Source organism: Canis lupus, chromosome 18, assembly GCF_003254725.2.
Source record: "Canis lupus dingo isolate Sandy chromosome 18, ASM325472v2, whole genome shotgun sequence".
NCBI classification, from domain to species: domain Eukaryota; kingdom Metazoa; phylum Chordata; class Mammalia; order Carnivora; family Canidae; genus Canis; species Canis lupus.
Window position 1 is genome coordinate 21,514,337 of NC_064260.1, and position 12,239 is coordinate 21,526,575.

At 34.0% G+C, this 12,239-nt stretch overlaps 1 protein-coding gene across 8 annotated transcripts in view; it reads right to left on the reverse strand.

Annotated features, from left to right (window-relative positions):
- Window positions 1–12,239, reverse strand: part of CACNA2D1 (calcium voltage-gated channel auxiliary subunit alpha2delta 1) — a 476,780-nt gene that overhangs the window by 147,442 nt on the left and 317,099 nt on the right. The window lies entirely within an intron of this gene.

The window sequence follows — 12,239 nt, forward strand, 5'->3', positions numbered from 1 at the left end:
CAAACCACTTGGGTGAATGCAGCCCTGAATGTAGCACGGACAACAATAAAATTCTGGCAGAGGAAATGACATAAGATCTAATATATGTACCAGAAGCAACACATGCACACATACACATGGAGTAATGAACACCCAGTTCTGGTAGACCTGAGAGGAAACTCGGATGAGAATTACAGAGCAAATTAGACATGGGAAATCCCTTGCCTTTGCTCTGAGACTGCCTAACTGCATAGGGAATTTAGTGTCTATGTGTCAAACTGGGCTGCTGAATTCACTAGGAAGGATCAAAAAGTATTGGAGCAGACTAACAAGATATGGTTGAAGAAGAAGGATAACAAGGCTCCTGGGGAATAGGGTGATGCTGTCAGTGAGGCACACACTGCCCAGTACGGAGGGTTGTATCAGCCAGTCTTAGAACAGAGTTGCATGGTGATTTTAAGGTGGAAGGATTAGATGCCCTGAAACACAGTATGTAGTAGCTGGCTATAATCAAGAAGACCAATCACTAGGTTTTAACACCACGCACTGCTTCACAGTGAAAACAAACAAATCTAAGAAATTGAACTAGCTTGTTACAGACTTGTGAAGAAACTCTAACATCATTTCTAAGACATGAGGTTAACGTCCTTACATCTCTGGTTGCACATGAATAGAGATCGTCCCTGTGCATAGAGCATACATACCTGCAGAACACTTAGTACATACTTTGTTATTTATACAAATAGACATCTGTAAAAATACATCAACTGTCAGCTTTCATAATGCTTACAACACACTGAGCATGATTTGTTCAGATTTTCATATACTTGTTACAGTTATTGACACATGAAATTTATATTTATTAATTTATATTTATTATTATTTAAATGTATTATTTATTATTAATTTATTAATTAATTTATATTTATTATATTAACAAGTATATTTCATATACTTGTTACAGTTATTGACACATGAAATTTATATTTATTAATATAAATTTATTTTTATAAAATAAATTTATATTTATTATTTATAAATTTATATTTATACGTGTTCCTCAGCAAATAATTTAATAAAAAATAATTAATTATTTATCTATCTTCATAAATCACGTGTTTAATAATAAATTAATAAATCATAGCTTAATATCTCACAAAAGCTTAAATTTTTCAAGTAAAACTAGGCAAGAAACTCAGGTTATTTTGGCATAGTTTCAAAATATAAACGATTCAAAACCTGATCAAAACAAATCATTTGCACAAACTATTAGAAATGGCTTAAAGATTTCTGATCTGTTAAATGTAACCGAAGATGGTAAAAGAGCAGGACATGTGGGTGCTAGTCCCTACATATTTATCTTCTCTTACTCTAGGGCCATATTTAGGTTTTTAGCAATAACCTTCAAATAGTCTCCCTGTTTCCAATTTCAGCTCACTGTCACCCATTCTTCCTACTGATGTCACAGTATTCTTCTCTGCAAGTACCCTCCCTAATCAAAAGTCTTCAGTTATTCTCCATAAACGTTGGTCCCACCAATCTCCCGATTTGGTCTTCCATTGCGTTTCGTGTGCCATAAACCCAATCTGTGATGAGACTTGTGTCTTACTCAGAGGAAACACCTCCCATGGCACTTCACATACTGTCCTGTCTCTCTGGACTTGGGTCTACCATGCTCGTTTGTCAACCTTCTCCCTTTTTTTCTAGCACAGTTGGCATCACCTTCTCTGTAGGGTCTTCTGTGATTTTTCCTACCCCATCTGCTCCTTATTTAGCAGACTATAAACATTTCCACTCTCTTACAGCTTTTCCTGTAGACCTCCATCACATGCTTCCCATATTTCACTATCTTTGTTTATTTGCATGTTTCCTATCAGTTACTAGGGTAGACATTATGTTATTTATGTTTCCTCCAATACCTCGGATATAGTGGAAGAAGTAACGGGATGAGACCGTTCTGTATTTAATACACAGTTATATATCACTTGGCAAACTATATATATGTATAGGGTTCTAGTTTTTCAGGTGGAATATGAAGAAAACAGTACCTAGGATAGATAGGGCTGTCAGCAAAATGAAAATAATGCTATATTTAATGCATAATAGGCATTCAAGAAACAGTAGTGACTAACATAGTGAAGTACTCAAAAATAGTTGTAAGTAAATGGAAGATTAAATGAATATATTAATTTTATTCTCATGTGTTAGGTCACCTTTTTAAGTTAGAAGTAATTTTCAGTAAATACCAAAACATTTTTAGTTTAACCTTCATTGTGCTACATTCTAAGCAGGTACAGATGATCCAAGAATTCCTTCTCCCTTCAATCCAAAGTGATAGGTGACGGCTATCATCAACTGAACTGGAGGAATCAAATAATTCTGCTCATTGCTTTGGCTTGACTTCAAGTTCTGTAATAGATCAACCCCTTTTAACACACAAGTTTTGAAGAGTCTGGTATATGCCCCATAGCCTAGTTTTTAGGAAGCCCTTTAAGTCAACCAATTTTATCTAAGAAGCTTCCTATTATGTATTTCCCAATTTGTGTGCTTCATTTTATAATCACCTAATTTCTATCCCGCACTCATCTAACAAATATTTACTGAGTTCCTCCTCTGTATGAAGCACTGATCTAAGTTCTTGAGCAGGAGCTGGCAATTTTCTTTTTCTTGAAGGACCAGATAGGAAATATTTGTAGGTCTATGACCTACATGGTCTCTGTCACAATGACTCACATTGGAATGGTAGAAAAAAGCTGCCAGAGGCAACACATTAACAAATGGATGTGACTGTGTCTCAATAAAACTTTATTTACATGACTAAAATTTTTTACAAAGACAAATAAGTCTTGGCGGAGACAGGGACGAAAAGGAACAGTTGTACACTACTGATAAGAATGTAAATTGGGGGATCCCTGGGTGGCGCAGCGGTTTGGCGCCTGCCTTTGGCCCAGGGCGCGATCCTGGAGACCCGGGATCGAATCCCACATCGGGCTCTCGGTGCATGGAGCCTGCTTCTCCCTCTGCCTGTGTCTCTGCCTCTCTCTCTCTCTCTCTGTGTGACTATCATAAATAAATAAAAATTAAAAAAAAAAATTTAAAAAAAAAAAAAAAAAAAAAAAAAAAAAAAAAAAGAATGTAAATTGGTACAGCCATTATAGAAAACAGTTGGAGATTCTTCAAAAACTTTTAAATAACCCTATGATCCAATAATTCCACTTTTGGATATTTACCTAAAAAAAAGTAACACTAATTCAAAAAGATATATGCACCTCTATGTTTATTGCAGCATTATTTACAATAGCCAATATAAGGATAGAACCTAAGTGTCCATCAACAGAGAAATGGATAAGGAAGACGTGGTACACACACGCACACACACCCATGTATTATATATGTACATATATTTTTATATGCATGTGTGCATATTTATGTATGTACACACACATATAGTAATGTATATAATGGAGTATTACACAGCCATAAAAAGGATGAGATCTTATCATTGGAGACAACATCAATGGACCTAGAGAGTATTATGCTAAATAAGTCAGACTGAGAAACACAAGTATCTTATTATTTCATTCATAAATGGTATCTAAAAATAAAACAAATGAATAAACAAGCAAAAAGCAGAATCAGACTTTATATAGTTGCCAGAGGGGATTAGGAAAAATGGGTGAAGGAGAGTGGAAGATGTAGACTTCCAGTTATGGAATGAATAAGTCACAGAAATAAAAAAGAAAAGAAAGAAAAAAGAGAAAACCCACAGCATAATAAATACAGTCTATGATATTATAACAGTGTAGTGATGTACAGGGATGGAGCGTAGCTACACTTGTGGTGAACATTACAATGTACAAACCTGTCCAATCACTGTGTTGTACACCTGAAACTAATGTAACACTATGTGTCAACTATACTCAAAACTAGATAAATAAATAAAACTTTATTTACAAAAGTAAATGGTGGGTCTGTGGGCCAGAGTTAGCAGGGTCACAGGGTCACTCCAACAGTCAGGCCTTCTAACATTCTAGTGGAAGTGACACACAATGAACACCTAAATAATAACCAATCAGAGTCGGTTGGTGCTCCTTAAATAATTAAAACTGGTACGTCATAGAGATTGACGAGGTGGCTACTTTAGACTGGGCTGTCCGGAATATTCTCTCTGAAGAAATACTTAAAGCTGAGATGTGAAGGCAAAGGCACTCACCATGGAAAGATGGTTCTAAAGCACTCCATGAGGATAAGAGACACCAATGATACTGACAAATAGGAAATTCACAGAGAGCAAAAGAATGGCTTTATGATATAGAATGATTTTTCAAAGATAAAAAGTCACACAGTTTTCCTGCAACACCGAAATATCCAAACAGATACATGTGGCACAAAGGAATATATGACAGATTAGAACTGGTTTGGGCACTTTTACAGTAATAAATGAAATCCTAGAGAGGTGAAGGTCTAAATTTTGGCACTGTATTCAATCATTCAAAAATATTTTTTAATAATCCTTGACTAGGCTCTTGGAATTAAAATCAAATAAATTGTGAAAATTCTTCTCAAGTTGCTCTAAATCTAATAGAGAAGACAGAGAGATAAATCAAAGCAGCTTACATCAAATTCTGCTTTTCTATCACAGACTCTAGTAACAGTAAACCTGCCTATGAAGCTAAGCAAATGTTTTTAGAGTCAGAGAAAGGTGTGGTGGTCACTCTCGAGTTCCTGGAGGAGGTGACAAAACAGTTTTAAAGATGAGGGGAGACGTCATGGGAGGGCTAGGTGGCTGATTCAGTGATCACTCTCACCCTGTACATGGCACAGTGCTTTGCTTTTTTTTTTTTTTTTTCCTTTGTTTGCATGATGCTTTGTTTTGTTGTGTTTTTAAAGACACATTCCAGAAGCTGGATGTTATTCAAAATGGTTGAGTGAAAGGAGGATGTGGGATAACAGTGGCCTATTAGAAATAGAGACACACAAGTGCTATGATGATCCAAAGTGCTAAACACAAAATACCTTTATTTTAGGCATTACAGAGACATAGAAGGGAATGTGCAAAATAAACATACTTGCCCTTGAGACTTTCCTCAGAAGTCATTATGAAATAAGAGTGAATGTAGATTAAAAACAAGACAGATGTGAATGGGGAACACAAGATAGAAAACTAGTACGGTTAGATGAGTGAGGAATAGCAATGGTCTGAACTTAAAAAAAAAAAAAAAAGGTGGTACACATGGGAAGTGCCATGAGACTGAAAAGATGAAGAGAAGGGACTCCACGGAGCTTAGTTGGTTGAGAGTCAGACTTGATTTCGGTTCTGGTCATGATCTCAGGGTAGTGAGATTGAGCCCCATGTCAGGCTCCACACTCATTGGGGAGTCTGCTTGAGATTCTCTCCTTCTCCTTCTTACTCTGCCTCTGCCCCTCCCCACTGCTCTCTCTATGAAATAAATACATCTTTAAAGAAGAAGAGGAGGAGAAACAATCTGCAGATTGTAGTGACAGAAAATAGAAAAAGGGCAAAAAAAGAACTGGCTTTCTGGCTTGGGCCTGAATAGCACTATTAACAAAGACATGAGCATTGGAGCATGGGGGATATTTGGGACAAAAACGGTGAATTCAATTTTAAGCATAATGACTGTGCTTGTGAAATATCCATTAAAAAGGGTTATTCAAGAGACAATTAGAAAACTGAATCTGTGGCTTAGCTATGAAAGGTACATGGAAAATCAGGTCGAGGAGTCACTGTTTCAGTAACAGTTGAAAGTATTGCTTTGAATGAAGTTAATTATTGCCACCAATAAGCTCTACAGACCCTTACCTACCAAAGAAGCTTTACTTACCCAAGAGAGATTGCCAAAAGGAAACAATGCGGACCTCTCATAAACAAAACATCTTTCCCTATAAAAGTAATCAGTGGGCAGGATGCTTCATGTATCTAAAGTTTTCATTTAACAGAAAAAACCTAATGTGCCTTTCAAATCTGATTTTCACATCTGCATTAAAATCAATGCACTGAATACCAATTCCGTGTCTCTCTGTATGCCTCACAGTCCATCGAGACAGAGTATAAAGATACTGAAGTCAATAAAAACCCATCATCTTCTAATGTATTTTTTTAATTTTGCTTTTTAAAATAGTTATTGAATTAAACCGAGTAACCAGGGACACAATGCCTGCACCTCCTGTATGTAGAACACTTTAATGTTTCTGTGCACTTGGAGAAGAAGCAATTTCCCTTCTGCCTCCCTTAGAATGATGAGGTAATCTATTGTGCCTTTACACTTACAGAGCCTCAGGAGGCCGAGGCTCGATGATTACATGAGCTTCTAAGACCATAAAGTTCTACCACAGGAGTCGTAGATGGATTATAAAGACACTTCAAATTGCTGAACATGCTCTTCTCACCATCACTGTGTGGCTCTCTTCCCCAATTCACTTACAACCTTTGACTTTCAGAAATGATTTAAATCAGCATCGGCTCTGAATGCACAAATGCCAACCACCCTTATTCATCAGAGGCAGGAGTGACAAGATTTAATTATGGAGAAACATACATTTTTATTCCGGAAAAGAAAACTTCAATCAACCTTTCAATAAAATGTAAGATCGGGAGGTTAACAAACAGATCAAGATGTTTTAAATATTATATTTCATAAAACAAAATTTGGCAATTGTTAAGGAGTAATAAACTTCATATCATCTTAAACACACAGTTAATGTCCTAATACAAACATTGATGGCTTACTAAAATGGATTTTCCCATTCTTCCCAAAATGTATTTTCTTTGATATTAATCTTATTCATGTTTTTAAAAGAAGCCTGTAAGTTCTTGTCACTTTGTGTTCCATATCAAACTGATGGAAGCCAGGATCTTTTATAGTATTTGTCAGTTTCTCTGGCCTTCCAAATCAATCTGAGGCAAAGCCTTTCATTTCTTTGATTCAACTAGAATTCTCTTATATTTATTCTACTAAAGTATCAATCTCCCAATTTTTTGCCTTTTATCTGCTATTCCTAAATATGACATTGCCAACATTTTGTGTCTAAAACCAAGCCTGTGCGTAAAAACATACACAAAGATCAACGGAACAGGAGAGCCCAGAAATAAACTCAAGCATATCTGATCAATTAATTTATGATAAAGGAGGTGAGATTATACAGAAGGGAAGGATAGTCTCTTCAGTAAATACTGTTGAAAATACTGGACAACTATATGCAAAAAGATTGTAACTGATCCAGTATCTTACAACGTAGGCAAATATTAATTCAAAATACAGGTTAAAGACTTGAATGTAAAATCAAAATTTATATAATTCTTTTATTTTTTAATAAATTTATTTTTTATTGGTGTTCAATTAAATTTATGTAATTCTTAAAAGAAAACACAGGCAGTGAGCTCCTTGATATTAGTCTTCGCAATAATATTTTGAATCTGACTCCAAAGGCAAGAGCAACAAAAACAAAAATAAAGTGGACTACATCAAACTAAAAAGCTCCTGAACAGTGAAATAAATCATCAACAAAATCAAAAGGCAACCCACCAAAAGTAAGAACCTATTTGAAAATCATGTATCGTGGAAAGGGTAATATCCACAATACTTAATGAATGCAACTACGCAGCAACCACAAAAACAAGAAACAATTCAATTAAAACACAGAGGACCTAAATAGACATTGTTCCAAAGAAGATATGCAGATGGCCAACAGATACATGAAAAGATGCTCACATCACTCATCATCAGGGAAATGCAAATAAAAGCCACAATGAGATATCATCCTACTAGAGTCAGAAAGGCAAGTATCAAAAAGACAAGAAATGAGTATTAGTGAGGATGTGGAGAAAAGGCAACAGTTGTGTGCTACTGGTGGGAATGTAAACTGATGCAGCTACTATGGAAAACAATATAAAGGTTCATCAAAAAAATTAACTACCTTATGATCTAGGAATTCCACTTTGGAGTATTTATCCGAAAACAAACAAACAAACAAACAAAAAACAAAACAAACAAAAAATAAACACAAAACACAAAAATACAAATTTGAAAAGATCTGTGTTTACTGCAGCTTTATTTACAATAACCAAGATATGGAAGCAACCCAAGTGCCTATAGACAAGTAATGAAAAAGATGTGGTGTGTGTGTGTGTGTGTGTGTGTGTGTACATGGACTATTTCATAATGAAATACTACATTGCTATAAAAAAGAATGAATGACATTTTGCCATTTGCAACAAAATGGATGGACCTAGAGTATATTATGCTAAGTGAACTTAGCCAAAGACATATACCATATAATTTCACTTACATGTAGAATCTAAAAAAACAAATGGACAAACGAAACAGAACTCATAGAAATAGAAAACAGATTGGTGGTTGTCAAAGAGAGGAGGGTTGGGGGATGGGTGGGTGAAGGAAGATAGGAGAATCAAAGTTTGAGATATAAATTATGAAGGCATAAAGTACACCATGCTAACTATAGTCAATAATATTATATTACATATAGAGAGTGGCTAAGAGTAAATCTTAAAGGGTCCCACTGCATGAAAAAAAATTGTTTTAAAACTGCTTAGTGGTCGATAACTAGACTTCATGTGATCATTCTGCAATGTATACAAGTACCAAATCATTATGCTGCATACCTGAAACTAACAGAATGCTATATAACAATTGTAATTTCATTTTTTAAAAATGCTCCTGTATTTTATTAACATTTAACACTTTTTTCTACTTTTCAATATCACATATCCTTTAAAAAAGATAGCAATACCTTTTACAAGAAGGTAGTGGGGTGTGTGTGTGAATCACTATGGGCACCAGATATTATTCTATCATCTATTTAAACTGTATATACACATAATCAATACCATTTAATTCATTTTAAAAGCATTTAATTATAATAGCCTTTCTAGACACTGTCGAAACTTCAATTTTTTTTTGAATGAGGACAGAAAAAATATTTTTTATGCCTTGGGAAATTCCAAATATGACACTGCAGTTCAACTTACTATTTCTTTATAATCCTCAAAGAAGCTTCTGCTTAATACAAATATATTCACTTGCTTTCCAAAGATGTGCCCAGTGGCCGTTCCATCAATTGGAACCCATCTTATCATTTTATAGGAAGTTTACTATTTTTATACCAAATTTTAAAATCTCCTGTATTGTCTAGAACTTAACATCTTTTATTTAATAAATCTTTCAAAGGCATTATTAGTTGTTTGAACATAAAAATGTGTTCATTAAAACAAAAACTTGGCTAAAATTCACATTGTTGTATTCACTTCTAAACAATTCTTTCCTTTAGCTCAGAAAAAGTTGACATTTATGCTATCAACATCAAAATGTAGACTTTGGGAGTATACTTTTTTCCTAGCTTAAGGTTATTTATTTATTTATTTTTGGTGGGGAGGAGAGGAGAGAGAGAGAGAGAGAGAGAGAATGTGTGCATGAGCGGGAGAGAGGGGCAGAGGGAGAGCAAATAGCAGAACAGGGAACCCAACTTGGGGCTCAATCCCAGGACCCCGAGATCATGATCTGAGCCAAAGGCAGATGCTTAACTGACAGGGCCTTCCAGGGACACCTAGCTTAAGGTATTTTTAACTGAAATTTGAATCAATACAAGTTGCTTGAAAAAGTTCTACACTTGAATGATATACAGATATGAAAAACATATGTGTACTTATACAAAGTAAACCTGGGATCAAGTAGAAGATTTAAAATGGTATTCTAAATATTTCAATTTTCAGAATATTTCAGTTTTTATTTTTCTGGCAAATGCTTTATTGTAATTTTATAAATAGAGCTTAGAAATTTTTCAAACATAATTTTTTAAAAGTATAAGTCATAAAAAAAAAAGTATAAGTCATAGTTAAGACCAGGAGTTTGTGGTTATATATTTAAAATAAAATGGAATTTAAATATTTGGCACTCTTTTACATTGAAACCTATATATTACTATTTATACTAAAAACAAATGTAAATGCAGATATAACACATATGTAAATATAACATTCCTTTAGAGACTCCTATCTTCAGGGATTCTTCTGTGTATTTATAGGATTATAGGAATAGATTAATTTTGTAGTAACTATACACTAATAAAAATGAAAGTCTATGTATATGTGCTACCATACGTACAAAAAGAATTTGAAATTAAGAATGTCTTGGTCACAACACAATTTTCAACTTCTGTACTTTACTACTACAAAAGGTCTGAACTCAGCAGGGCAAAAATCTTGGGGATGTGGACAGGACATGATGGCTCACACACTATGTCTTCATTATTTACTCAGAAATTCAACAAATGAACACCAGTAAAATGCCAAATTAGAAATAGAATTCATAAAACAAATGAAAACCTAAAAGCTCCAAAATGGAGCATTTATTTATTTAGGAACTTTTAAATAATATACTTCATCATTACAATGAAAATCATGAAGGCATATACTATTCCGATTTGACCCACTTAAAACCCTTAACATTTTCAATTTTCATCAACATTTTGTACTTCATTATAAGAACTGATGGAAATATTTCAATAAAATATTTAAATACATAAATATATAAAGAATACATATTCCTTATAGACTGCTAACCCAGGTAAAACTTAAATCTTTTTGAGAATGTCTCCTAGCCTAGTGATTACAATGTACATGTTAGCTTAATTACATTTTGCCATAAATTATAAACAGTCTAATTGTGCCAGTATGTGTCATCACATACTTTAACAGTTTAATTTTGAGTTTTATAAAACAAATTAATAGAGACTATCATTTCAATATGTAAGATTTATGTATTTTTACAAGTACCTCAATTTGACTGTTGACTTGGACATAAACAAAAGTGTAGATTTAAAACTATCTGAAATTAATCTATTATTCAATATCCCAAAAGAAGAAGCTGTGAGCTTTTGTTTTCCCTTAGCAGTCATATTTGAAAATCTAAAGAAAAGCAAAATAAAAGATTGAGAATAAGAGAATAAGTGTCCTTTATTTTATAGCTGTAGATAAATCTGTTGGATAAGGGATTTAAAATTTGGTAAATTTCAAGTTTTAAAATTTATTTTGGAGATACACCTTGAGATTAAAATTCTAATTTTCAAATATTTTGGAAAAAGTCCTGAGAAACAGAGGAAGATAGGGGGTTAGTCATTTTATAAAAAGAATGATGACACTAAGCCAAGTAGATGAAGAGTGAGATTTCGGAGCTTAGGTAGATAGAACTATCAGAATATATTTGATATGTACTTGTATATATAAGTGTATTTACATGCATGTATACAATATGTATACAATTTCAGTAGGCTAAATACCAAAGTAGTTTCTGTGTTCTTCTCACTTTATCCTACAGACAGCTTATTGTTGCTGGGATTCAGGTATAGAAGAGGTGTTACTTTCTGCAGTATGTCCTCCTTCAACTCAGGGACCTAGACTTCTAGAAATTTCATTCATTTCTACCCCTATGGTTATGGGCAGGGAAGAGACTTCCAGAAAATCTAATGCAAACATTTCAATTTGCCAGCTGAAAAGTCACACAAAGCACTTCCACCATAACCCACTGGGCAGCACCAGCCAAGTACCTGTTACACGTAGGAAGAGGTGTGATGCTCCAATTGGTGCAAAAGAGAGACTCAGATACAGATGAGCAATGCAGTCTCTACTTTGGCATATAGCACAGAACAGTCATTAAAAAATGCATTCATATAAAAAATGCATTCACAGAATTATTTTTTTAATTTCATTAAAAACATAACCTATAAAATAGACAATCATGGCTTCTCTTTTAATTATGATTTACATAGAAGAACACAAAAGGAGCAACCTAATAAAAGGCTGAGCCAGGACTGTCTTTAGAATCATCTGTGGAACATGGTTCCATGGAAAACTTTGTTCTGATACAGAGAGGAGAAAAAGTTGGCCACATATTGCAATTCTTGAAAGGTAGGGAGAAAATATTAAAATACCGTGATTGTGCTTTTATGTGACACATAGTCCAAATAACCCATCTTTGTACCTGATTCCTAATGGTTACCACATATAATTTATACTCTATGTAGTTCACTGCAATACTGTAATAAACTAAAATGCATGAGCCATGGTTATTTAACAGCCTTATTCTCATTCTTATATAATTAGATCCTTGTAAACTAGTATACATTTATTCAGACTTTGTACATAAAAATACAGATCACTTTCAATCTTTTAGAGAAAGATAGAAACAATCTATGTAATGCTCTGAATAAAATATACCTAAATACCC